Source organism: Canis lupus, chromosome 18 (genome assembly GCF_003254725.2).
Source record: "Canis lupus dingo isolate Sandy chromosome 18, ASM325472v2, whole genome shotgun sequence".
In the NCBI taxonomy this organism is placed as follows: Eukaryota; Metazoa; Chordata; class Mammalia; order Carnivora; family Canidae; genus Canis; species Canis lupus.
In genome coordinates, this window is record NC_064260.1 from 51,042,243 (window position 1) to 51,069,397 (window position 27,155).

Below are 27,155 nucleotides of genomic sequence, written 5' to 3' on the forward strand. Positions count from 1 at the left end.
AACAGTGGGAGAGAGGGGCAGAAGGGAAGATTATTTTTGAGCCAAATAACCTGGGATTCCAGGTACCTCTTTTTTTTTAAAGGAAGTTTCTACCCAGTGTGCTAGAGGCTGCTAATTGCCTACCCAACATCTATTTTCCTTTTCCTACTTAATAACAGAGCACCAATTTTTAGCTGAGCATGTTGCTTCCTAAAAAAAGCATCATGCTTTCCAGCTTCTTTTGCTGCTAGGTGAAAACACATGGCTAAAATTTGGGCAATGTGTAAGTGGACATATTAGGTAGGACTTGCAGGAAGATTTTTTTTTTAAGATTTTATTTATTTTATTTATTCATGAGAGACACACACACACACAGAGAGAGAGAGAGAGAGAGAGAACGGCAGAGACCTAGGCAGAGGGAGAAGCAGGCTCCATGCAGGGAGCCTGACGTGGGACTCAATCCCACGTTTCCAGGATCACACCCCAGGCGGAAGGCAGCGCTACAACGCTGGGCCACCCGAGCTGCCTGCAGGAAGATTTTTTAAAGGGAATCCACTCACTTGACAGATCCTTTCACCTTCTAGTCTGCGATGCAGGCTAATGGCTTTATTTGTTTATTTTTTGAAAATATTTTATTTGAGAGAGAGAGAGAGAGAGAGAGAGAGAGAGAGAGAGGCAGAGGGAGAAGCAGGCTTCAAGCAGGGAGCCTGATGTGGGACTTGATCCGGGGTCTCCAGGATCACGCCCTGGGCTGAAGGCAGCACTAAACCACTGAGCCACCTAGGCTGCCCTAGAAGTGGTTTAAGGACTTTCTTTTTTGCACAGCAAGATTTTCATCAACCATTTACTGTATATATCTTTACTGTAGTTAGCTCTATGCTAGAAGCTATAAGGTACATAGAAAAATGAGGCATAATCTCTGCTTTTGAGCAGTTTATAACCTAGTTACCTAGTTGAGAGGACAGGATTTAAGTATATCAATTATCTAACAAATGTAATGGTGCATACAAAATTAAGTACTAAATTACGTAAAAGATCATGAGTAATTGTGTTACAGCTTCAGTGAAGACATTATTTGAGCCCAACTAAATTCTTTCAAGAAATTTTCTTCAGATCCCACTCGACTGAATCTGAAAGAATAAGGCTGTATACTTGATAAGTAGATGGAGAATGATAGAAAAATATAATAACAAGAATCTTTTGAAGCCTTCTAAATTATTCTATTTTATTCTTCATTGTAAGATGAAGGAGAAACACCCTTAAATGACATCTACAAACAGTCTCCAACCTGTATTTCACAGCTGCCTCAAAATTGCTCCATGCAAATCAGAACTAGGGAGGCTCACCAAAAGAGAATAGTCATATTCCACCCTCACTCCCCAAATCTCCTTTCTTCTAGGTATCAGTGAACAGTGAGGTGGCCATGTTTTGGACAGGAAAGATGGAAGAAAGGAGAAGCAAAGATCTGGATGGAATAAAACACTGCATGATCAATCTCTGAATTACATTGACAGTCCTTTTGGGACCAGAAGACAAGTGACCTGGATGGTTTTTTGTTGTTGTTGTTTTGTTTTTTTTTTGTTTTTGTTTTTGTCCTATCAAGAAATGACTATGTTATATGAGGAAATCAATTTTTTCTTCCCTTTAGTTTTTTTTTTTTAAGATTTTATTCATTTATTCATGAGACACACAGAGAGAGAGGCAGAGACACAGGTAGAGGGAAAAGCAGGCTCCATGCAGGGAGCCTGATGTGGGACTCGATTCTCGGACTCTGGGATCACGCCCTGAGCCAAAGGCAGATGCTCAACCACTGAACCACCCAGGTGTCCCCTTTAGTTCTTTAATCACAAGATGGGAAGAAGCAGCTCTACCTTCTCTCTGCAACAGCACTTATAAGACAAAGAGCAAATCAGCAGAAAAAGTTATGGAAAAGTTTTTCCTTTGTGAGAGTAATGTTCATTTTTACAATTGCTTCTATTTTAACAGGTACCTGTAGATATCTGGATGAGCTTCAATAATAATAACAACACAAAGGTAAATTTTTAGGCAGCATAATTTCACTGCTTAAGAAGTTACTTGAGGGGCATCTGGGTACCACTTGGGGCACCTGGATGGCTCAGTTGGTTGAGGGTCAGACTCTTGATTTCAGCTTGGGTCACAATCTTAGGGTTGTGAGACTGAGCCCTATATTAGGCTCTGTGCTGAGCATGGAGCCTGCTTGGGATTCTCTCTCCCTTCCCTCTACCCATTCTCTTGCTCATGCACTTGCAATCCCTTTCTCTCAACAAACAGATAAACAAATAAAACTAGTAACTCTAAAGCAGATTTTTAAAAAGCAAAGCAACTCAATTTTATCATCCCAAAAGGCACAATTTTGGAGAGATAGCTTAAATGAGATGCAGAGAGGAATGGATTTTACAATAAATGGGTAAGAGGAAAAAAAGACTCCCTGTCTGTACTTGTCTCACAAAAAAATCTGATGGAACCAGGCATTGTTCAGATGGAAGCACAAGGGAATGAGGAAAAAACCCAGACCCAAACAAAAAAACATAACCCACAAAGATACCTTTTATTCTCTAGCTATTAGATGTGACTTTCTATGAAGCAGAGGTACATACAATTTTAAGTAAACCCCTAATTTTCAGTCACTTAGCATATGTCTATTTTGGGGGTAAAAAATGCCAATTACTTGCACATATCAGTGAGATTTATAACATTTCCTCCCCTTTCTACAATTTCCTTGAATATAATCTTCTGGAAAGGGCCTTAAATATGGGGGAAATGGGGAGAAGGGTCTTGTTATTAAAACTACACATGAAAATTCTTATGTCTGCAGCTCCTGTAGTAACAGAACAGACTTAAATGTTAAGTTTGTCATCTACAAAATAGAATTGCTATGTGAGCTAACAACTGTGAAAAGTACCTAAGCATAGAGCCTAGAATATCAGAAGTGCTCAAAAAGGTGAAGTGCCAAAAAAAAAAAAAAAAAAAAAAAGGTTAAGTGCCTTCCTTATCCTTTGCTCAAAGGAACCCTTCATACCATCAGCAACTGCCATGTCCTTGGTGACTTAAATTACAGTCCTTCAATATAACAACACTTTAATCCATGTGTTTCAGTGATAGAAGTAGAAGAGGTGTGTCAGAAGAACAAAACAAACAAAAACCCTCCAAATTTTGGTCTAGCCAAAAATAAGTGATCAGGGTACCTGGATGGCTCAGTCAGTTAAGCATTTGCCTTCAGCTCAGGTCATGATCCCAGGGTCCTGGAATTGAGCCTTGCATCAGGCTCCTTGCTTGGCAGGGAGCCTGCTTCTCCCTTACCCCCTGGCTTGTGCTCTCTCTCTCAAATAAATAAATAAATAAAACCTTAAACAAACAAACATAAGTGATCTGAGTCAGGAGCAAGAACCAATAAAGTACATTAAAACAAAAATATATTTGAGGGAAACTCCCAAGGAAGCATGGTTGAACAGTAGGGAATTATTAATACATCTTATCACATTTATAAGTTTGAAAGAAAAAATGCAATTACTTTATTAGATGCTAAAAAGGTATTTGATGAATTTCACCATACATTCCTAATTTTATTTTTTGTAAAGATTTATTTATTTTAGAGAGAGTATAAGAGAGTGTGAGTAGGGAGAGGGACAGAGGGAGAGAATTTTTTTTTTTAAGATTTTATTTATTTATTCATAGACACAGAGAGAGAGACAGAGACACAGGGAGAAGCAGGCTTCATGCAGGGAACCCAATGTGGGACTTGATCCCAGGTCTCCAGGATCACACCCCAGGCTGCAGGCGGCGCCAAACCGCTGCGCCACCGGGGCTGCCCAGGAGAGAATTTTCAAGCGGAATCCCTACTGAGTGCAGAGCCATCGCAGGACTACTTCATTACCCATGAGATCATCACCTGAGCCAAAATCAATAGTCATAGCTTAACCAACTGAGCCACCCAGGTGCCCTTATATTCCTGATTTAAAAAAAAAAAAAAAAAAAAAAGACCTTTAGGGGCCCCCTGTTGACTCAATCTGTAAAGCATGGGACTCTTTTTTTTTTTGTATTTCTTTTAATTCGATTAAAAGATTTCTATATGAAAAGATTACTATATGTTCGATTTGCCAACATATAACACCCAGTGCTCATTCTGTCAAGTGCCCCCCTCAGTGCCCATCACTCAGTCACCCTATCCCCCTGCACCTCCTCTTCCACTACCCCTTCCTTGTTCATTTCCCAGAGTTAGGAGTCTCTCAGGTTTTTCACCCTCTCTGATTTTTCCCACTCATTTTCTCTCCTTTCCCCTATAATCTCTTTCACTATTTTTTATATTCCTCATATGAATGAAACCATATAATGGTTATAATGATCTCTGGTTTATGAGTTCGAGTCCCACACTGGTTGTAAATATTACTTAACACTTTTTTTAATTTAAAAGAACCTTAGGAAAACAACAATAGAAAAATATTTCCTTAACATAAACTTAAGAAACATATACTTTCCATAGTCAGCATCAGGATTAAAGATGAGAGACCACAGCATTCCTTCTGAAGACAGGAACAATATAAGAGCCTGTTATTTATATACAACCGTTCTTGAAAGCTGGCTGAAGTAATTAGAAATAAATTATATCAGGAGGCCTGAGTGGCTCAGTTGGTTAAGTGTTGGACTCCTGGTTTTGGCTCAGGTCTTGATTTCTGGGTTGTGAGACTGAGCCGCACAGGCTCTGTGGCCAAGCAGAGTCTGCTTCAGATCCTCTCCCTCTCTGTGTGTCCCTCTCCCCTACTCACTTTCTATCAAATAAATAAATAAATAAATAAATAAATAAATAAATAAATAAATAAATAAAGTCTAAAGAAAAAAAAAAGAAATGGGGATCCCTGGGTGGCGCAGCGGTTTGGCACCTGCCTTTGGCCCAGGGCGCGATCCTGGAGACCCGGGATCGAATCCCACGTCAGGCTCCCGGTGCATGGAGCCTGCTTCTCCCTCTGCCTGTGTCTCTGCCTCTCTCTCTCTCTCTGTATGACTATCATAAATTAAAAAAAAAAAATGATATCAAAGCTGAAAGGAGGGCAAAAAACAATCCCCATTTGCAGATATATGAGTGTTACTAGAACTCAAGAGAATACACCAAAAGACTACTAGAATCATTATGAAAATATAAACATAAATATATAAAAATAAAAATGCAAATAATCAAAAGTTAATTTTTTTTAAAGATTTAATTATTTATTTATGATAGACATAGAAAGAGAGGCAGAGATACAGGAGGAGGGAGAAGCAGGCTCCATGCCGGGAGCCTGACGCAGGACTTGATCCCGGGACTCTAGGTTCGCGCCCCGGGCCAAAGGCAGGCGCCAAACCGCTGAGCCACCCAGGGATCCCCTCAAAATTTAAATTTGAAAGGAAGCAGAGATGCACACTGCAGTATTCAAGAGGGAAATGATTTTGTAATTAACTTCAAAATACTTCAGAAAAAATTTTAATAATTGTCCAATCTAGGTGATGAATATATGGGGTTCATTAAACCCTTCTCCCTACTCTTCTGTAGGTTTAAAAAAATTTCATAGTAGAAAGAAAAAAAGAAAGAGAAAAAGGAAGGGAGGGAGGAAAGAAGGGAAGGAAGGAAGAATGGTAGGCAGATGCCAGAAGAGCTCTAGGGAAAAGAGTAAAGAAGAGAGCTTTATCCAGTAGATTATTAACATATATTCTAAAGCCAAAGTAATGAGAACATGGAGGTATTGGGAAAAAGAATAAACAAAGAGATCAAATGAAGAGAATAGTGTCCAAAATTAGACTCAAATATAAACAAAAATTTATTGTATGCAAGAAATGGATGAGTTACTCAATTAATAAATAATATTGGAAAACTGGCTAGCTATTTGAATAAAAGCAATGATGGCTCTCTATCCTACCCCTTACAGAACTGTAAACACAGATAAAATATATTTTAGAAATGAGAGTTAAGGGAATCCCTGGGTGGCTCGGCGGTTTGGCACTTGCCTTTGGCCAAGGGCGCTGTCCTGGAGTCCCGGGATCGAGTCCCACATCAGGCTCCCTGCATGGAGCCTGCTTCTTCCTCTGCCTGTGTCTCTACCTCTCTCTCTCTCTCTGTCTCTCATGAATAAATTAAAAAAAAAAAAAAAGAAATGAGGGTTGGGGATCCCTGGGTGGCGCAGCGGTTTAGCGCCTGCCTTTGGTCCAGGGCGTGATCCTGGAGACCCGGGATCAAATCCCACGTCGGGCTCCCGGTGCATGGAGCCTGCTTCTCCCTCTGCCTGTGTCTCTGCCTCTCTCTCTCTCTGTATGACTATCATAAATAAATTTAAAAAAAAATTTAAAAAAGAAATGACGGTTAATTAAAACATTTTCAGGAAAACAAAAACTGACAGTTTACTACCATAAACTCTCATTAATGTATATAGGTAATCCTATCTGCTGCTATGTAACAAATAAATGACTTAAAATAGTATACATTTATTATCTCACAGTTTCTGTGCATCAGAAATTCGGAAGCATCTGAGTTGGATGGTCCTGACTTAGGGTTTCTTATGAGGTTGCAGTCAAGATGTTAACCAGGGCTGCAATCATCTTGCCCACAGCTGCAAGATCTTCTTCCCAGGTGGCTCATTTACAAGTACTGGTAGTTGACAGGTGGCCATAGTTCCTCTCCCAGGGCTGATTCACAATCTCATGACATAGCAGCTGGCTTCCCCACAGAGTGAATGTTCCAAGAAAGAGCAAGGTAAAAGGAGCAATGTATTTTATGACCCAGCCTCAGAAATCACACTCCATCACTTCCTGAATATCCTCCTGGTTACACAGGTCAGCCCTATTCAGTGTAGGAGGGAACTACTTAAGAGTGTGAACCCCAGGAGGGAGGATCACTGTGAGTGCCTTGAACATTAATGCTACTTCCTAAGGATACTTGTAAAAATAAGAAAATGGTACTAAAAGATCAAGGATAGGAAAAGAAATGGTAGACAAAATTGTAAAAATGTAGGTAAATTTAAACAAACATGGCTAATATGAAACAAGAATAACCATGTTTGATTTACACATTGTAAATGTTACAGCATGCATGTGACAGGAACTGACTCAAGTCAGAATTTTTTTAAGGTCCTTGAATTGTTTCAAAGGGAAAAAATGAAAAACCAGCTTTAAACTCTTAAGTATTCACATTCAAAGTTTCACCAAGAAACTAAAAATTGAGTATCTTTCAAACTTGTAGTTTAAATGGAATATGAGAAAAACCATCCATTAATTCAAAAGGAAACTAAGGGGGATCCCTGGGTGGCTCAGCGGTTTAGTGCCTGCCTTTGGCCCAGGGCGCAATCCTGGAGTCCCGGGACCGAGTCCCACGTCAGGCTCCCAGCATGGAGCCTGCTTCTTCCTCCTCCTGGGTCTCTGCCTCTCTCTCTCTCTATGTCTATCACAAATAAATAAATAAATAAATCTTAAAAAAAAAAAAAGGAAACTAAGAATAAAGGTTAAAAAAAGAATAACTCAGAAACATAGGAAAAAAGAAGTGAGAAAATACTCAGATCCCAACATTAATAAAACAATATACATCAAAACTAAAGAGGTTCTTAGAGGAAACTTTATTTTTATTTTTGGAGGAAACAATAGTCTTACGTGATTATATTAGATAAGAAAAAAATGCCAAAACTAATGAACAAAGCAGCCATTAGGACATTTAAAGAAGAGGGGTTGCCTGGGTAGCTCAGTCACTTAGGCATCTGTCTTCTGCTTATGTCATGATCCCAGGTTCTTGGGATCAAGCCCTGCATTTGGCTCCCTGCTCCTTGGGGAGAGCCTGCTTCTCTCTCTCCCTCTGCCTGCTGCTCCCCCTGCTTGTGCTGTTTCTCAAATAAATTAAAAACAAAACAAAACATGTCAGGGAAGGGCATTTAAAGAAAAAGAACAGTTAAATAAACCCAAACAGGGATGCCTGGGTGGCTCAGTGGTTGAGCCTCTGCCTTTGGCTCAGGGCGTAATCCCAGAGTTCTGGGATAGAGTCCCTCATTGGGCTCCCGTGGGGAAGCCTGCTTCTCTCTCTGCTGATGTCTCTGCCTCTCTCCGTGTGTATCTCATGAATAAGTAAGTAAACAAACAAACAAACCCAAACACCTGGGGCACCTGGATGGCTTCCTTGGTTGAGTGTCGGGCTCTTGATTTCAGCTCAGGTCATGATCTCAAGGTTGTGAGATGGACCCCATGTTGAGCCCTGCGTGGGGCTCTATACTCAACGGGGAGTCTGCTTAATATTCTTTCTCTCTTCCTCTCCCCTTACCCCTCCCCTTGCTCACTCTCTCTAAACAAATAAAATCTTACAAAGAAATAAAACCATACACCTAAAAGAAAATGGTAAGGATAAAGCACATTTTATAAAATAGAAAATAAAATATATGTTTTAGTAATAAAATTTAGAAACCAGGAATTGTTTTTAAAAGGATACACTCCAGGGGCACCTGGGTGGTTCAGTTGGTTAAGCTTTGGCCTTTGGCTCAGGTCATGATCCCAGCACAAGGGTCCTGGGATGGAGCCCCATGTCAGGCTCCCTGTTCAGTGGAGTCTGCTTCACCCTCTCCCTTTGCCCCTCCCCCCTTCTCAAGTTAAAAACAAACAAAACAAAACTTTAGAAGGACTACTCCAGAAAGAGCAGAGATTCACAAGAGCATTCCACAAACTACTTATGCAAATAAAGTTGGAAACTAATATGAATAAGGCAGATGCCTAAAGAATACAACATAAGAGAAATGACTAGGGAAGCTGGAGAACCCGAATGGTCCTATAACCACTGCAGACACTGAGCGGTAATTTTTAACTCTTCTAAGAAAGAAAACACCAGGTCCGGATAATTTTTAGAGGCAAACTCTATCAAACATTCAAGGAAGAGATAATTTTAACCTTATACACATTTTCCAGAGGATTAAAAAACGAGAACGCTTTTCTCATTCATTTCATAAAATTAACATAGATCCTTAATACCCAAGAAAGAAAAATTAAAAGGCCAATCTAATTTACAATCATAAATGCAAAATTTCAAAACAAAATATCAACAAAACTAAGCCTAGTAATGTATTCTAAAAATACATCATAACTCATTTGGGTTAACTGCACAAATGCAAAGATGTCTTAACATAAAACCTAATGCAGGGGCACTTGGGTGGCTCAGTTGGTTGGGCCTTCAACTCTTTTTTTTTTTTTTTTTTTAAAGATTTTACTTATTTATTCATGAGACAGACAGAGAGACAGAGAGACAGAGAGAGAGAGAGAGAGAGGCAAAGACACAAGGCAGAGGGAGAAGCAGGCTCCATGCAGGGAGCCCAATGTGGGACTCGATCCAAGGTCTCCAGGATCATGCCCTGGGCCGAAGGCGGCGCTAAACTGCTGAGCCACCTGGGCCTCCAACTCTTAATTTTGGCTCAGGGCATAATCTCAGGGTGGGCTCTGTGCTGGGTGTGAGCTTTAGGACACTCTCTTCCCCTCCTCAAATAAATAAATTTTTAAAAAAGAAAAGAAAAATATTCCTTGACAAAAGGATATATACCAAAAGCCTACAGCAAAAATCTTAATGGTGAAGTATTAGAACATTTTTTTTTAATTTATTTTATAGAGAGAGTGAGTGTATGTAGGGGTTGGGTGGGGTGAGAAAGTCTTAAGCAGACAGTGCTGAGCGTGGAGCTCAACCCATGGTTGGACATGGCTGAATCCCACTACTCTGAGATCACGACCTGAGCAGAAACCAGGAGCCAGACTCCTAACCAACTGTGCCACCCAGGTGCCTCTAGAACATTTTCTTTACAACCAAGAATATGACAAGGTCCCACTTCTATTCAAGGATATACTGTTATATTCTAGTTTAGCCCGGTAAGAGACCAAAAAACAGAAACAAAACCACATAAAAATATAGGGATTAAAATGGAAGAAACAAAAGTCATTACTTGCAGGCTGATAGATGATAGCTTATTTGGGAAATCTGGAAGAATTCTCATTAGGATTTTTTTTTTTTTTTATGAATTCTCATTAGGATTTTTTTTTCTCATTAGGATTGATGAGAGTTTAACCAAATCATTAGATCTCTCAAAATCAACTGCATTTCTAAACACCAGCAACAAAGAAATAAAACATAATTTTTAAAAGGATACTATTCACAAAGTAACAATAAGACACCTGGGATAAATCAGTAATAGTAAGAGGTAACATCTACTGAGCATTTACTATGTATCTCTATGAAACAGAAACTCTTGCTAGCTGTTTTGCAGGTGAGGAAATGAAGGTACAGACAGGTTGATTTACCCAAGACCACACAGTAAGCAGCTAAGTAAGGATTTAAACCCAAGCTGTCTGGTTCCAGTGCCTTTGCCTTTTTTTTTTTTTAAGATTTTATTTATTTATTCATGACAGACAGAGAGAGAGAGAGGCAGAGAAGCAGGCTCCATGCAGGGAGGCCGATGTGGGACTCGATCCCAGGACTCCAGGATCACGCCCTGGGCCAAATGCAGGCACTAAACCGCTGAGCCACCCAGGGATTCCCAAGTGCCTTTGCTCTTAACCACTACTCTGAACTGCCTACCTTTGCAAGATGTGCCAGGCCTCCATGGAGTTGAAAGATATGTTGTACATGTACAAATTGTTGTTTTGAGACATCAAACAAGTAAAAGAAATGCCATGCTCATGCATAAGGGAAATTTTAGCATCAAGATATTAATTCTCCTCTGAGTCAATACACAAAATAAATACAAGACTGATCAAAATTCCAACAGGATTTTCCATAGATGTTAATTCTAATATTATAAGGAAGACAGCCAAGAAAAACCAAGACATTCTTGAAGAAGAGAAACAAGGTGGGTAAATTAGCTTATCAGATGTCATGATTTATTATAAAGCAATATTAGTTCAGGTAGTATGTATTAATGAAATAATAGAAAGAAAGATCAACAGAACAGACCAGAGTGTCTAGAAACAATTCTAGAATTATACAGAAACTTTATATAAGAAAAAAAGCAGTATTTTAAAAAAAGAAGAAAAAAGGCAGTATTTCAACAATTGGGAAAAGAATAACTATAAAATGGAGGAAAGATGAATCCACACTTCACACTATACATAAGAAATAATCTCTAGGTGGATTAAATGTGAAGTGCAAAATTATAGGAGAAATATGGTATATTATCTTTCATACTTTGAGGTAATGACAGATTTCTTAAACGAGACACTGAAAACATTGAGAAATTCAACTTCATATTAAAATTAGGAATTCCTGGGGATCCCTGGGTGGCGCAGCGGTTTGGTGCCTGCCTTTGGCCCAGGGCGCGATCCTGGAGACCCGGGATTGAATCCCACGTCGGGCTCCCGGTGCATGGAGCCTGCTTCTCCCTCTGCCTGTGTCTCTGCCTCTCTCTCTCTCTCTCTGTGACTATCATAAATAAAAAAATAAATAAATAAATAAATAAATAAAAAATAAAATAAAATTAGGAATTCCTGTTCATCAGGGGATAAGGAGTTAAAACACCAATCATGAACTTGGAGAAGACATCTGAAACTCATAATACTAACAAAAGGTCTAGAACATAAAGAGTTATAATTCAATAAGAAAAAGACTCTCAAATAGAAATGTGCACAAACGACACGAACAGATGTTTTGTATTTCCAGAAGAGGAAATGCTAATAGCTAATAAATACACAAAAATATGTTCAACCTCATTATGAATCAGGAAAATGCAAATTGAAGTCAAAATATCATTTACACCCACAGAATTGGCAAAACTAAATGTGGGTGAAACTGTGGTGCAATGGGAACTCATATGCTGTTGGTGGGAGTTATTGACTGATACAATCATTTAGAAAACTATTAGGCATCATCTCATGAAACTGAACATGTGTAAAATCCATGGTCAAGCACTGTCACTCCTACCCTTGTGTACCAGAAGACACACTCAAAAGCGTTCACAGCACTTATGACTTGTACAACCTTGGGTAAACTACTTCATCTTCCTATATCCTGCTTCATCATCAGCAAAATGAGGACTGTTGTGAAGATTCACATATACAAAAACACTGAGAATAGTGACTGGCCCATGGTAAGTTCACTATAAATTAGGTATTTTTTTTATTATGCTTATCAGAACCTAAGTGTACACTGTGTCAAAGTGTAGATAAATAAACTGGAGTGTACTTACAATCAAGTGCTATCCAGCAGTGAAAATGAATGAATTAAGCTTACACTTCAACATGCATTAATCTCAAAACATAATACTGAATGAGAAACAAGTTGCAGAAGACTACATATAGTAAGATACTGTACCAAATTTAAAACCAAGCAAAAATAAACTACTAATTATTTAGGGACATACATACAGGTAAAACCATAAAGAACATGCAGCTGAAACATAAAATGAAGATGGGATATGTGAAGGAAACAAAGAAGGCATGTATCTCTGGAGCACAGTGAATGAGGGGAGAAGTAAGAGGTGAAGTTAGAAAAGCAAATGGAGGCTGGGTTATGAGGTAGAGATCTTCATTTGATGGTGGGAAGTCAATGAAGAGTTATAAACCAGTGGATGATATCAAATGATTTATGGAAGATCACCGTACTGTTATATGAATAATGGCCCACAGAAAAGGGAGGGCGAAAACAGGAAGACCAGTTAGGAGGCTGTTGCAGAAGTCCAGGTAAGATAGGAAGATGGTAGGGATGGATAGAAGGGTGGAATTAAGGAATATTCTGGTAGAACTGATAGATTTTGCTGATGGACTGAACGCAGGCTATGGAGACAAAGAAGATCAAAGATGTTTATAGGCTTTTGTCATGAGTAACTGAGTGTATGGATGGCACTACTGTTTGCTCAGATGAGGGAGACGGGGAAGTTTTGGGGTGAAAAAGGAGAAAGTCAGGAGATTATTTTGTTCATCTACTGCATATCCAAATGGAAAAATTAAAGAAGGCAACTGGCTATACCAGTCTTGAGGGACTTTCAAGGGTAAGATCAGGCTAGAGATAGATATTCAGGAATCATGGCATAAAGATGGTATTTAGAGGAATGGGAATGGGTGAGATCTTCCAGAGAAAAGTTCAAATAAAAAAGAGAAAAGGCCAAGGATAGAACCCTGGGCATTTTAATGCATGCATACAAGTCTGCAGAACAGAAAGCTTCCAGTGAGGCAGCAAAAGGATGCGTCCTCATAAACCAGGGAACAAAGTGCTTAAGACGACATGTCAAACACTGCTGGAAGTAGAACAGAGGACAGAAAATGGATACTGGTGACCACAATACTAGGCATTTCACAGAAGTAGTAAAAACAAAAGCTTGATTGAGGGACTTCTACTCCATAGAAACATAAGCAGTTGCCGGTGAAGAGGAGGATAGGGACCAAGATTTTAAGCTGGAAAAAAGAGCAATGTGGTACAGAAGAAGGAACTTAGTCTCCATACTGACTAGCATGTGAATCTAACAATTCTCATTTTCTAACATTTAGCTGATTCTTAAGATATTGGGACCAAATGGTCTTGTCTAAGGTCCTTATGGTTCTCAGTATTCCCCTGGAAAAAGAGCTCCTTATCCAAGAATACCAGGAAAAGAAGTGACTGGGGACCTGAATGGAATAAGTCGACAAAATATAAAATATGTTTTAAAAGTAGCCCTATGGGGCACCTGGGTGGCTCAATGGGTTAAGCATCTGACTCTCTGACTCTTGATCTCAGCTCTCAGGTCTTGATCTCAGGGCCATGAGTTTAAGCCTCACATTGGCTCCATGCTGGGTGTAGAGCCTACTTAAAAAAAAAAAAAAAAAAGTAGCTCTCGTGTGACTCTAGAATTACAAGAAAAATGATATAGCATAAAAGTACCCAGAAAGTTTCAATTATGTGCTACCATATCATTATTCCAGGACCATTGTACTATTTTTGAAATCACAAAGGTGAGGAATTGATCCTTCTTTCCTCTGTAATGAGACTTGACTGACAAACTCAACAGCACACGAGGAAGAAACCTTTAACTCTGTGAAGTTCAAAAGAAGCCCAGCAACAGCAAGGCACTAAAAATGAAGATCTTTGCTTATTCCTAATTATGGCAGTAATTCAGCCATCCAAATCCTGTTGCTCCACACAAGCTAAAGAGCCAGAAAGGAAACCCCAAACTGTTAACTTCCGCTGGTTTCTATTTCTCATTTGCCTTCTCTTTCCTTTATTCTTCTCTCCCAACAATCAGCCTCAGGCAGATTCTTACCACGTTAAAATGAACAAAATAAGAAGATTGTGTAATTCAAATTCAAGATGTCTTTCTTGAGGGCAGCCCGGGTGGCTCAGCGGTTTAGTGCCACCTTCAGTCCAGGGCATGATCCTGGAGACCTGGGACTGAGTCCAATGTCGGGCTCCCTGCATGGAGCCTGATTCTCCCTCTGCCTGCGTCTCTGCCCCTCTCTGCCCGCCCCCCCGCCCCCGTGTCTCTCATGAATAAATAAATAATATCTAAAAAAAAAAAAAAAAGAGGTGTCTTTCTTGGGACGCTGGGTGGCTCAGTGGTTGAGTGTCTACCTTTGGCTCAGGGCGTGATTCTGGGGTCCTAGGATCAAGTCCCACATTGGGCTCCTGTCAGAGAGCCTGCTTCTCCCTCTGCTTGTGTCTTTCATGAATAAATAAATAAAATCTTAAAAAACAAAAAACAAAAAAGATGTCTTTCTCCACAAAGATAATTAACATTTTCAAAAGTAGGTCATTTGGGGACTGAAACAGCTTGCCATATTACCTATAAATGATACATTTTTAAGTACTGTATATCCAGCTGGTTTCGTATTTTCCAGAGATAATTCCAACTTTCTCTGATCTCCCTATCCAACCCACCTGAAGGCAGTACCCAAATTTTGCTCCAGAAACAAACAGCTGCTGTCAGAGGGAGATAACAGGGTAATCCTAGGCATTCTTGATAAAGGACTTCACAGAGAGAACTACCATTATCTTACTGTTTATAACCATAGAGCTTCAAACAAGAATATGTTCCACTTCATAGCTAGTTATTCGAAGATCTTCCACCTTGAAAAGAACACTGAGATGTGAATGAGCAAGCACCTTTAAAGTCCACTATTGGGATCATAACCATGGAGTACAAATTTTAGACCTAAGACCATTTACCTTTGAATCAGAACTGTTAGAGGCAATAAACTAAAAAACAAAACAAAACAAAACAAGCCTGGTCTCAAAGTAATTTGAAATATTATGTGGGACTAAGATACTGGGTAAGAAGAGTATCAGGTCAGGCTCTCCCAATACCTGTTTTCAAATGTAGAATTATAATCAAGTTTTTCATGTTAAAATGCAATAAAGCTTACCTGTGAGTATGAATTTTAGTACTGTTTTATTCTCTAATGGCAAATTTTATGGACATATTTATGTTTGCCTGATACACAGACACACACACACACACACACACACACACACACACTCTCCATCTTTTCTAAGGGCTTCAAATAAAGAGGGTTGTTTTATTATGCTTTTCAGGATTATTTACATCTAAAATGTTATTTTAGACTCCTTCCACCCCAAATTTATTGCATACAAAAATTTAAGATTCCTTACTTGGCTTTATATAATATATGTACAAGTCTAAAAAAATATTTTTGTATGTCTGCAACAAAAAATTATCCCATTGACAACTTCAAATATGCTTTATTTTAACCTCTGACTGTATTAATTTCCTAGGGTTGTCAGAACAAATTACTACAAACTTGCTGACTTAAAACAACAGATATCTATTCTCTTGTACCTCTTTTGGCCCGAAGTCCAAAAATCAAGGTGTCAGCAGGGCTGCATTCATTCCCTCTACAGTCTCTAAGGGATAATCTAAATCTATCCTTGCCTCTTACAGCTTCTAGAGGCTGCTGTAGTTTCTGGCATTCCTTGGCTTGTAGACATATCACTCCAATGTCAGCCTCTGTCTTCATAACCTTCTCCCTGTGTCTATTCTGTTTCTGTATGTCTCAAATCTCTCTCCATTCCCATATAAGGACACCAGTTATTGGATTTAGGGCCCATCTTAAACGCAGGATGATCTTGTTTTGAGATCCTTAATTACATCTGCAAAGATTCTACTTCCAAATAAGGTCACATTGGGGTTAGGACTTAGACATATCTTTTAGGGCCCAGTATTCAATTTACTACCTAGGTTAATATACATCTGGATAGGTTTCTAAAATAAAATGTTTGTCTTTCATAGCATTTGTCATATTCTCCTAGAATCCAACTTGACTTGGGAAAAGCTATTATTTATAAGAAGTCAATAGTGAATCCCTTAGGAATGCTCACTTCCTAACTTAGCTAATTTGAAATTCAAATAAGGGTTTTTTTCTATAGGAAGAAATTATAGCCAGTTAAATCTACTTTCTTATCTAGCTGAGGTTTCAAGTGGGAATTTATTCATTGTCCCAATGGAATTAGATTAACAGTATAATTTTATTATTACTATTATCCATAATATATACATTCTGATTTTCTACTTGAGTTAAACCATGGACTTATTCACTTTTTTCCCCAATTGTCCAGGAAGAAAGTATTTTCTAATAATTGATTAGATTCCATCTAATCAAATTATAACTCCTTGATAATCTAACAACTCTTAATTACTTTCTCCTCTACAGTCCCATCCTTTACCTTAGGATGTAAATCTGGCATGTGTGTGTATGTGTGTGTGTGTGTGCACATGCATGTGTGAGTGCACACGTTTATTCCCTGTAGCACTCCTTGAGTGCCTTTCAGCTCATTAGTGGAATATATATATATACCTATGTACATTCTTTATTTCAAAGGCTAATGGGATTTCTTTAAATCTTGGACATACACATACACAAAGAAGAATAACAGGAGGAGCAGCACAGACACTTACAGAGCACTTACTTTGCCTCATAATATTCTAAATGCTTTATGTATACTCATTTATTTAATCCTCATTCTGTGAACAGTATTACCATCCACATTACACAGATGAACAAATTGAGAGAGATTAGTAAATGGGACTAGAATATGAGCCCAAGCAGGTGGGCTCTAGAGTTCAAGTTCCTTTTCTTTTCTTTCCTTTTTTTTTTTTTTAAAGATTGTATTTATTTATTCATGAGAGACACAGAGAGAGGCAGAGACATAGGCAGAGGGAGAAGCAGGCTCCCCTGTGGGAACCTGGTGCCGGACTCAATGCGAAACTTGATCCAGGACTTTGGAATCACACCCTGAGCCGAAGGCAGACATTCAAAATGAGCCACCCACGCATCCCTAGAATCCATGTTCTTAACCACTATGTAAGACTGCCTCTGAGGTGATATGCCAAAACGTTCTACAGTGCTAAGGTTACATGTATATTTTTTAAACTGCTTTTCTATATATCCCACATTTCCTACAATGATTATAGATTAATTTTGTGACCTGCAAATATTCTTTTAAGGAGAAAGAAAAAAATGGGGATCCTGGGTGGCTCAGTGGTTTAGCGCCGCCTTTGGCCCAGGGCGTGATCCTGGAGTCCCAGGATCGACTCCCACATCAGGCTCCCTGCATGCAGCCTGCTTCTCCCTCTGCCTGTGTCTCTGCCTCTCTCTCTTTGTGTCTCTCATGAATAAATAAATAAAATCTTTAAAAATAAAAAAAAAGGAGAAAGAAAAAAGTATTAATTTGTGAGGGTACAACATAATAATAGCAAGCATATAGAACACTATGAACCAGGCACTACTTGTAATATGTGATTTACATAATTGAATCCTCAAAACAATTAAGATCTTCATTTACAGAAGAGAAAATAGAGGCACAGAAAAGTTAAATAGACTGCCCAAGGTCATACTGCTAGCGTGTGGTAGCCAGGATTGTCTAGCTTGAGTCTGTGATCTTAACTAGGTTACATTACCTAAATTAGATATAAAACTGTGGTGCTAAACTCCAGGCTGATTCTCTGCTAGAGTGAGCGAATGCCAAGAAAAGATTTGTTGCACATCCTGTCACCCAAACCAAATAAAAAGGCAATTAAAAAACTTTCCTTTGCCATTAAATTGCAGTATCTTTTGCTACTCATTAGTTCAGGTCACCCTAAATACCATCTCATCTCCTGATTTCCTATCATCCAGTGAGCTTCTTCTGCCCTTCCCTGAGGTCAGGCTGCTTCCACCTCTTACAGTACTCACCCTGTGCTTCCTTGAATCACAGTCTCCCATACTAAATGTGTCTGAAGGACAGAGACTCTGTCTTACTTCTACTTGAATCCATCTAACTCCTTGCACAGTAGTTTGAAAGAAAACAGGAAACGTTCAGCTTGTTTAGGTAAACTTCAATCTTTACCATTCAATGTAAATATATTTAAAGAGAAGATTTTTAAGGGAAAAAAATCTGCTTTACAACACTAAGTATAAAAAAAATCAAGTGTTTTCATTCTAATAGACTCCTTAATTGGACAATACTAGCCTAGATTAGAGGGCATTTAAATTACCCATTTCTAAACAGTGTCACAAATGCAGAATATTTTCCCTTTCCTACTGCATAAGTTGGGCATGTTGCCAAATCTTTTTTCTAATTAGGTCCTGCAGTTAATTTCTTAAGCTGTCAGCATTTCCTTGCATCTTGTTAAAAGTAAATAGAGTTGGACTTTTTCCACTGCTTTTGTGAAAGTGAGGTAAATCTTTCTATGGCAGCCTCACAGGAGTAGACTCATCATTAAAAGTTGCTCGGCTTTACCTACCAGATGAGCAAATACCACCACCACCACTGAAAACAAATAAAAATCCTATAGCACTGTGGGCAAGGCTGTGGGAAAATTGGCATTCATACATTACTTGTGGGAACCTAATTTGGCATATCTCTACAGAGGGCAATTTCTACCCAAAGAATCATGTAATCTTTGACTCAGAGTTTCTACTCTAGGAATTGTAGAGATATACATTGTTTCTAATAGTAGTAAATTGGAAAACTTAAAATATCCACCAACAGGGGAGTATTAAATTATGGTACATCCATAGGATGACAAATATGCAGCTATTAAAACAAATGAAGCAGCTCTCCTGATACTGATATGAAAAAAATCTCCAATATAATTTTTTAGAGATTTATTTGAGGGAGAGCAAGAGAGATCACAGAGGGAGAGGGAGAGGGAGAGAGTGGGAGAGGGAGAAGTGACTCATCACTGCACAGAGAGTCTGATGTGGGGCTCAGTCCCAGGATCCGGAGATCATGACCTGCACCAAAGGCAGACACTTAACTGACTAAAGCATCCCGGTGCCCGACCAAGATAAATTGTTAAGTGAAAAAGAGTACAGAACAGTACACTGCATGTTGGCATTTATGTAAAGTAGGAGGAAAATGAAAATATACATTTAATGTTTGTTAGTACATGCATAAATTAACTCTGGAAGAATTAACAAAACTAACAGTGCTTACCAGAACGGTGTAAGGTAATGAAAACTGGGAAATGCACTAGGGTGGTAATTTTAGAAACCTTATGATGATAGCTGTATAGCGGACTCATACACTCACAGTCCAGATTAGGATATAGAGGTCTCTAAGAAAGAAATTTTTGGATAAAAAAGGGGAACTCCAGGCAATAAGTAGTATAAATGAGACATCAGGAAAACTTGAGGGTACCAAAAAGGCATATTATTCTGCTAAAAAGAAAAAAGGAAAGCAATAATAAATCCTAGGGATAAAACAAAAAAGTCATAAACATAAAAGAAACAATTCAAACATGAGGCAAGGTAAAATACAACATGATTTTAAGTAAAATTTATGAAAAAAGAAGCCAAGTGATCTTTATCCTAGGGACTCTCCTTTGAATATAGAAAATGTAATCTTACTACTGCAAAGACTTAGATTTGTAGGACTATAGTCACAAGAATTACAGAGTGATAAATAAATGTTATTTATTGTCATTCAGTTTTTACGTGGGAGGAGAAAAATCTAACTAAAGGTAATGGCATTAATGGAGCCAGAAAGACCAGTTTAACTAAAACATTCAAGTCACAAAAGTTAACAACAACAAATCTGAAAATGGTTTCCAGGGGATCCCTGGGCCGCTCAGTGGTTTAGCGCCTGCCTTCGGCCCAGGGTTTGATCCTGGAGTCCCGGGATCGAGTCCCACGTTGGGCTCCCTGCATGGAGCCTGCTTCTTCCTCTACCTGTATCTCTGCCTCTCTCTCTCTCTGTGTCTCTCATTAATAAATAAATAAAATCTGGAAAGAAAGAAAGAAAGAAAGAAAGAAAGAAAGAAAGAAAGAAAGAAAGAAAGAAAGAAGGAAGGAAGGAAGGAAGGAAGGAAGGAAGGAAGGAAGGAAGGAAGGAAGGGAAAGAAAGAAAGAAAAGAAAGAAAAGAGAAAGAAAGAAAAAGAAAAAGAAAAAGAAAAAGAAAAAGAAAAAGAAAAAGAAAAGAAAGAAAAAGAAAATGGTTTCCAAACACAGGCAGGAGGAGGAAGAGAATAAAGGGCTGCACAGTAGATTCTGATTTTTCACATCAGAAAGTCAATAGATCTTTTATAATTCAACAGAAAGAGGTCAAAATAAATGTGTAGTTATGTCCCGTGGGAGGGGCTCTCCCTGGTTCAAGGGGTAATTCTTAGTTGGTCTAAGCCAAAGATACTAGTCTTATTCTAAGAACAAAAAGAACTGCAAAGACATCTTAACCTGTACCAAGTAATCATACTAGTAAGAACATGGTATTATTTAAAAACTATTATGGGGCAGCCCGGGTGGCTCAGCGGTTAGTGCTGCCTTCAGCCCAGGGTGTGATCCTAGAGACCCAGGGATTGAGTCCCACGTCAGGCTCCCTGCATGGAGTCTGCTTCTCCCTCTGCCTGTGTCTGTGCCTCTCTCTCTCTCTCTGTGTCTCCCATGAGTAAATGAATAAAATATTTAAAAAAAGAAAAAAAAAACTAAGTTAAAAATCCTGAAATCAAAATTTTTTTAAAAAAGATTTTATTTATTTGAAAGAGATAGGGAGAAAGAGCACAAGTGGGAGGGTGGATAGAGGGAGAAGGAGAAGCAGACTTCCCACTGAGCAAGGGGCCCGACTTGGAGCTCCATTCCAGGACCCCAGGATCATGACCTGGACTGAAGATAGACGCTTAAACAAATGAGCCACCGAGGCACCCCTTTTATTTATCTTTTACAAAACTTCGCTTTTTCCCATCTTTTTTTTTTTTTTGCCTTATTGCACTGACTACAACTTCTAGTACAATACTGAATAGATGCAGTTAAAATAAACATCTGTGCTTTGCTACCAATCTTAGAAATAAAGTATTAACATATGGCTTTTTTCTCTTTATTAACTTTAATATGGTAAATTATATTGATTGATTTTTGCATGTCTAATCCTCCCATCCAGGGACGCCTGGGTGGCTCAGCGGATAAGCGCCCACCTTCGGCCCAGGGCGTGATCCTGGAGTCCCAGGATGGGTCCCACATCGGGCTCCCTGCATGGAGCCTGCTTCTCTCTCTGCCTATGTCACTGCCTCTCTCTCATTCTGTCTCTCATGAATAAATAAATAAAATCCTTAAAAAATAATAATAATCAATCTTATATGAATGAGATGAACCCTACTTGGTCACATGTATTATACTCCTTTATGTCTTTTTAGATTTTATTTGCTAATATTTTGTTATGTATTTTTGCAGCTATGTTCATGAAAGATATTGGTCTCAGCTTTCTTTTTTGTACCATCTTTGCTTCGTTTTGGTATCAAAGTAACACCACCCTCACAAAATTAGTTCTGAAGTATGTGCAATTGGTATTATGTTCAACAGAATAGAACAGTGAATCCATCTGGGCCTGGAATTTGCTTTGTGAAATGGTTAATTACAAATTCAATTTATTTGGTAGATACAGGGCTACTCATTATTCAAATTTCTATTTCTTTTTTTAATATTTTATTCAGGAGAGACACACACACACAGAGAGGCAGAGACACAGCCTGAGGGAGAAGTAGACTCCCTGTTAGGAGCCCAATGTGGGACTTGATCCCCATCCCCAGACCACGCCCTGGGCCAAAGGCAGATGGCCACCCAAGTGTCCCTCATATTTCCATTTCTTCTTGTGTCAGCTTTGGTTATTTGTGACCTTTAAGAAATTTGTTCCAGGGCACCTGTCTGGCTCTGTCAGTGAAGCATCCTACTCTTGAGCTTGGGTTTACAAGCTTGAGCCCCATGGTGGATGTAGAGATTACTTAAAAAAAATTTTTTTTCCAGTTTGTTCCTTTAATTTTAATTGATAATTTATTGACATAAAATTGTTTATAATATAATACTCTTTTATGGTGCCCCCTCTTTCATTCCTAATACTTATAATCTATGTCTTCCATTTTTCTTGATCACCATAATTAAAGGTTAATTTAATTTATTTATCTTTTCTAATAACCAACTTTTGGTTCAGCTGATTTTTTTTCTATGTTTATATTCTCTCAATGATTTCGGTTTGAATCTTTTAATACTTTTCTACTTAAGGTTTAATTTTCTTTTTTAAGTATTTCTACATTAAAGTTTATATACTTAACTTTAGATCTTTCTTCTTTTCTAAAATTATGGATATTTAATCCCATAAATTTCCTTAAGCAGTGCTTTAGCTGCATCCCACAAATTTTGATATATATATATATTTTTTAAGATTTTAATTTATTTATTCATGAGAGACACACAGAGATTGGGGGGGGGGGAGTGTAGAGACACAGGAGAAGCAGGCTCCATGCAGGAAGCCCAATGTGGGACTCGATCCCGGGACTCCAGGATCATGCCCTGGGCCGAAGGCAGGTGCTAAACCACTGAGCCACCCAGGGATCCCCAAATTTTGATATATTTTCATTGTCATTCAGTTCAAAATATTTTCTAGCTTTCCCTGTGATTTTTTCTTTGATCTCTGGATTGTTTAAAAATCAATTTCCATATATGTAGAGCTTTTCTAGATGTCTTTATAATTCATAATTTCTAATTTCATTCTTTTGGAGTTAGAGAATTCCCCATATCACCTTTCTAATTCTACTGAAATTTCTTTTATGGTAAGTCTTGGTTAATGTTTCAAATTCATGTAAAAATAGAACATATTCTGTATACTGAGCCACCCAGGCACCCCTGTGACAATTACGTTAAGCTGATTATAGTGTCATTCAGAAATTTTATGTCTCTATTGGTTTTGATTTCATTTTCCAATCAGCTACTGAGAAAAGAATGTTAATATTTCCAATAATGATTATGGATTTGTCTATATTTCCCTTTAATTATATTAATTTTTGCTTATTTTGAAGCTCTACTACGGGCATACAAATGAAGGATCTTTATATTTCCTTAATGTACTTTTTTATAATTTGGGTCCTTCTTTATCTCTAGTAATATTCTTTGTCTTGAAGTTTATATTGTTTGATGTTAATATAGCCACTTCAATTTTCTTATGCTTACTGTGTTTACATAGTATATCTTTTTCCATCCTTTTACTTTCAACGACCTGTGTCTTTTTTTTTTTTTTTAAGATTATATTTATCTATTTGACAGAGAGAGCACAAGCAGGTGGAGCAGTAGGCAGAGGAAGAAGCAGACTCCCTGTCAAGCAGGAAAGCAGACATGGGGCTCAATCCCAAAACTCTGGGATTATAACCCAAGCCAAAGGCAGATACTTAATCCACTGAGCGACCAAGGCACCCTCCATCTGTGTCTTTGTATTTAAAACTCATCTTGTACATAGTTCAGCTCTACGTTATTTATAGAAAATGTACAGATATGTGAATGTGAAATAAATGTCCTTAACTCTCAAAAAAAAAAAAAAAACTCATCTTGTCATAAACAGGTAAAATATAAGAACCACACTATAGTAAATTTCCATTTATGCCAAATCATCTTAGTGCTACTGTTACTGTGCTACAACTCTATACATATTATAAACCCAGCAACAGTATTATAATGTTTACCTTAATGTCATATATCTCTTAGAGAAATTAGAGAAGAAAGAAAATGCAGTCTTTTACCATTTCACATATTTACCATTTCTAGTGCTCTTCACCTCTTCCTAGACATCCGGGCTACTATGGGGTGTCATTTCCCTTCATTCCAAAAACTTCCTTTAGTGTAAGTCTGCTGGTGACAAATTGTCTCAGTTTTTGTTTATCTGGAAATGTCTTTATTCTTAATTTAAGAGAAAAATAAGGATTTTGAGTTCCTCATTAGTAGGCTTTTTCTTTCAGTATTTGAATAAGGATTTTGAGTTCCTCATTAGTAGGCTTTTTCTTTCAGTATTTGAATATCTGGCCTCCATTACTTCTGATAGTCACATATATTTTTTTAAAGATTTTATTTATTTATCTGAGAGACAGAGACAGGGGTAGTGAGAGAGAGCACTGAGTGGGGAGGAGAGCAAGAAGCAGGTTCCCCATTGAGCAGGGAGCCTGATGTGGGATTTGATCCTAAGACTCTGGGATCATGACTTGAGCTTAAGGGCGTATGCTTAACCAACTGAGCCACCCAGGCACCCCTAAGATAGCCATATTCATAACACTGATGCTCTGTAAGTAATGTGTCATTTTTCTCTATCTGCTTTCAAGATTTTTTTTTTACCTTTGGTTTCAGCAGTTTGTCAATGATGTGCTTATAAGTAATTGCTTTTCTTTGTGTTTATTCTGCTCAGAGTACACTGAACTTCTTAGATCTGCAAATTAAAATTTTCAAAAAAAATAAATAAAATTTTCTACCAACTTGGGGAGTTTGGGATAATGGATTTCTTTCAAATATGGTTTTTGGCCCATTATTTTCCCCTCTGTTTCTAGACTTTCAATTATAGCTCTACCAGACTACTTCATATTGTCCTATAAGCCTCTGAGGTTCTGTTCACTTTTCTTCAATCTTACCTCTCTTCTTTGAACCAGGTAATTTCTATTGTTCTACTTTCAAAGGCAGATTATTTTGTCTTTTAAAAAATTAATTAATTATTTACTTCTTTTCTTTTTTAAGATTTTATTTATTTATTCATCAGGGACACACAGAGAGAGAGGGGCAGAGACACAGGCAGAGGGAGGAGCAGGCTCCATGCAGGGAGCCCGATGTGGGACTCGATCCTGGGTTTCCAGGATCACAACCTGGGCTGAAGGCGGCGCCAAACTGCTGAGCCACCGGGCTGCCCTCTTACTTATTTTCTTTTTACATAATCTCTATGCTTGACATGGGGCTCAAACTCACAACTCTGAGATGAAGGGTTGCTTGCTCTACCAACTGCATGAGCCAGACACCCCTTGTTTATTATTTCAAAACTGCTGTTGAGTACATCTACTGAGTTCTTATTTCAATTACTGTTTTATTTGAACCCTAAAATTTTCATTTTTTTTCAGTTCCCATTTCTTTGTTGTAATTTTTTTAAAGATTTTATTTATTTATTCATGAGAGACACAGAGAGAGAAAGAGAGAAAGAGAGGCAGAGACACAGGCAGAGGGAGATGCAGGGATGGAGGGACTCGATCCCAGGGCCTCCAGGATCACGCCCTCAGCCAAAGGCAGATGCCAAACCGCTGAACCACCCAGATGCTTGTTATTTTTTATGTTTGCTTTTCCTTTCTCTGATATATTCTCTTATAGATTTCTTTGATCATATCTATAATAGTTGCTTTGATGTCTTTGCCTGCAAAATCCAACATCCGTACTCACTTAGACATTCAGAGTCAGTTTCTACTGATTGCCTTCCTTCCTATGAGTTACACTTTTTCTATATGTCTAGTAATTATAGGTTGAAAACTAGACACTATAGATAAGATGTGTAGCAATTCTAGATTCTGCTGTGTCCTTTCGAGGATTGTTACTTTTTAATTCTAGTAGGTAGTTAACTCACCTAGATTCAAACTACAAATTTGTCTTGCCTGTGGTATATAACAGCTGATAAATCTGTTCAATTTTTACAGCTTCAAGCTATGGCTTTTTTAGTCTGGCTCCCTAGGGTCTCCTCAGCATCTGTGTAATTTGGCAGATAGCCAAAGATTTGGGCTATTTATATGCAGATTTGAGGGCTCAAGCTCCCAGTGATTTTGTGATTTCCCCCTAATTTTCCTAATGCTCTGCCAGCCTCAGGGTTTGTTTTCTGACACCCCAAGCCAGTAAGGCTTCAGTTTTTTACTGCCTGAGTTATGTACAGTTTAGGAATGTATTTAGTTTTAAAAAAATTAAACTTCTAGATTTCAGCTAGTATAACTCTATCTTTCGAGGATCAATTCCTCTCTTGCCTCTGCTTGCTTATTTGGTTGGTTTTTATTTTTGTTTTGTTTTGCTGGGTCCCTTGGGGTCTCCCCTGCACATCTGGAGCTTAACAATTGTGATGGTTAATCTTACATGTCAACTTGACTGGGCTAGGGGATGCCCAAGTAGCTGGTAAAACATTTCTTTGTGAGAGTGTTTCCAAAAGATATTAGCATTTAAATTGGTGACTGAGTAAGGCAGGTGGCCATCCTCAGTGAGAGTGTCATCCAATCCTATGAGGACCTAAATTAGAACAAAAAGGTGAAGGAAAGGCAAATTTGCTCACTTTCCACTTGAGTTGGAGCATCTATTTTCTTCTACCCTTGGTTATCAGCACTGCTGGTTCTTGGGGTCTTAGGCTTGGATCAGAAATTACATCATCAGCCCTCTAATTCTCAGACCTCTGGACCTAGACTCAATTACAGCACCAGCTTTCCTGGTTCTCCAACTTCCAGACTGTTGACCCATGAGACATGTTGGCCTCCATAATTATGTGAGCCAATTCCTATAGTAAATCTCCTCATAAGTATCTTTGCATATCCTATTGATTTGTCTTCTGGAGAACCCTAATATAACAATCAACCAGGAACTTGGCAGAATTTTCACTCAGATGTTGGACCTCACCCTTTCTGCAATTCTTTCTTGCTTCCAGGATTTCCTGTTAAATCTCCAGCTGCTTTTCCATTCCTGACCTCTCTTCTCTGTCACCTCTTACCTGCAGCCTGCAGTTTTCCACTGTTTTTGCATTCTGCTGCAGCCATGCCTTTTGGGGGGGGAAAAAAGCCACCTACTTGCAAGTCTTGCTCTTTGCAATTACAATTTTTTAGGAGTCAGTGCTCCTCTAGCTTCTATCTGCTTTTGGATACTTTTAGTATTTTCTTATATATTTTTTTTTAAATTTTTATTTATTTATGATAGTCACAGAGAGAGAGAGGCAGAGACACAGGCAGAGGGAGAAGCAGGCTCCATGCACCGG

At 38.4% G+C, this 27,155-nt stretch overlaps 1 protein-coding gene across 2 annotated transcripts in view; it reads right to left on the reverse strand.

The window, feature by feature from the left end:
• LOC112659442 (phosphofurin acidic cluster sorting protein 1) overlaps positions 1 to 27,155 on the reverse strand; it is a 161,451-nt gene that overhangs the window by 68,521 nt on the left and 65,775 nt on the right. The gene's annotated exons all lie outside the window — the stretch shown is intronic.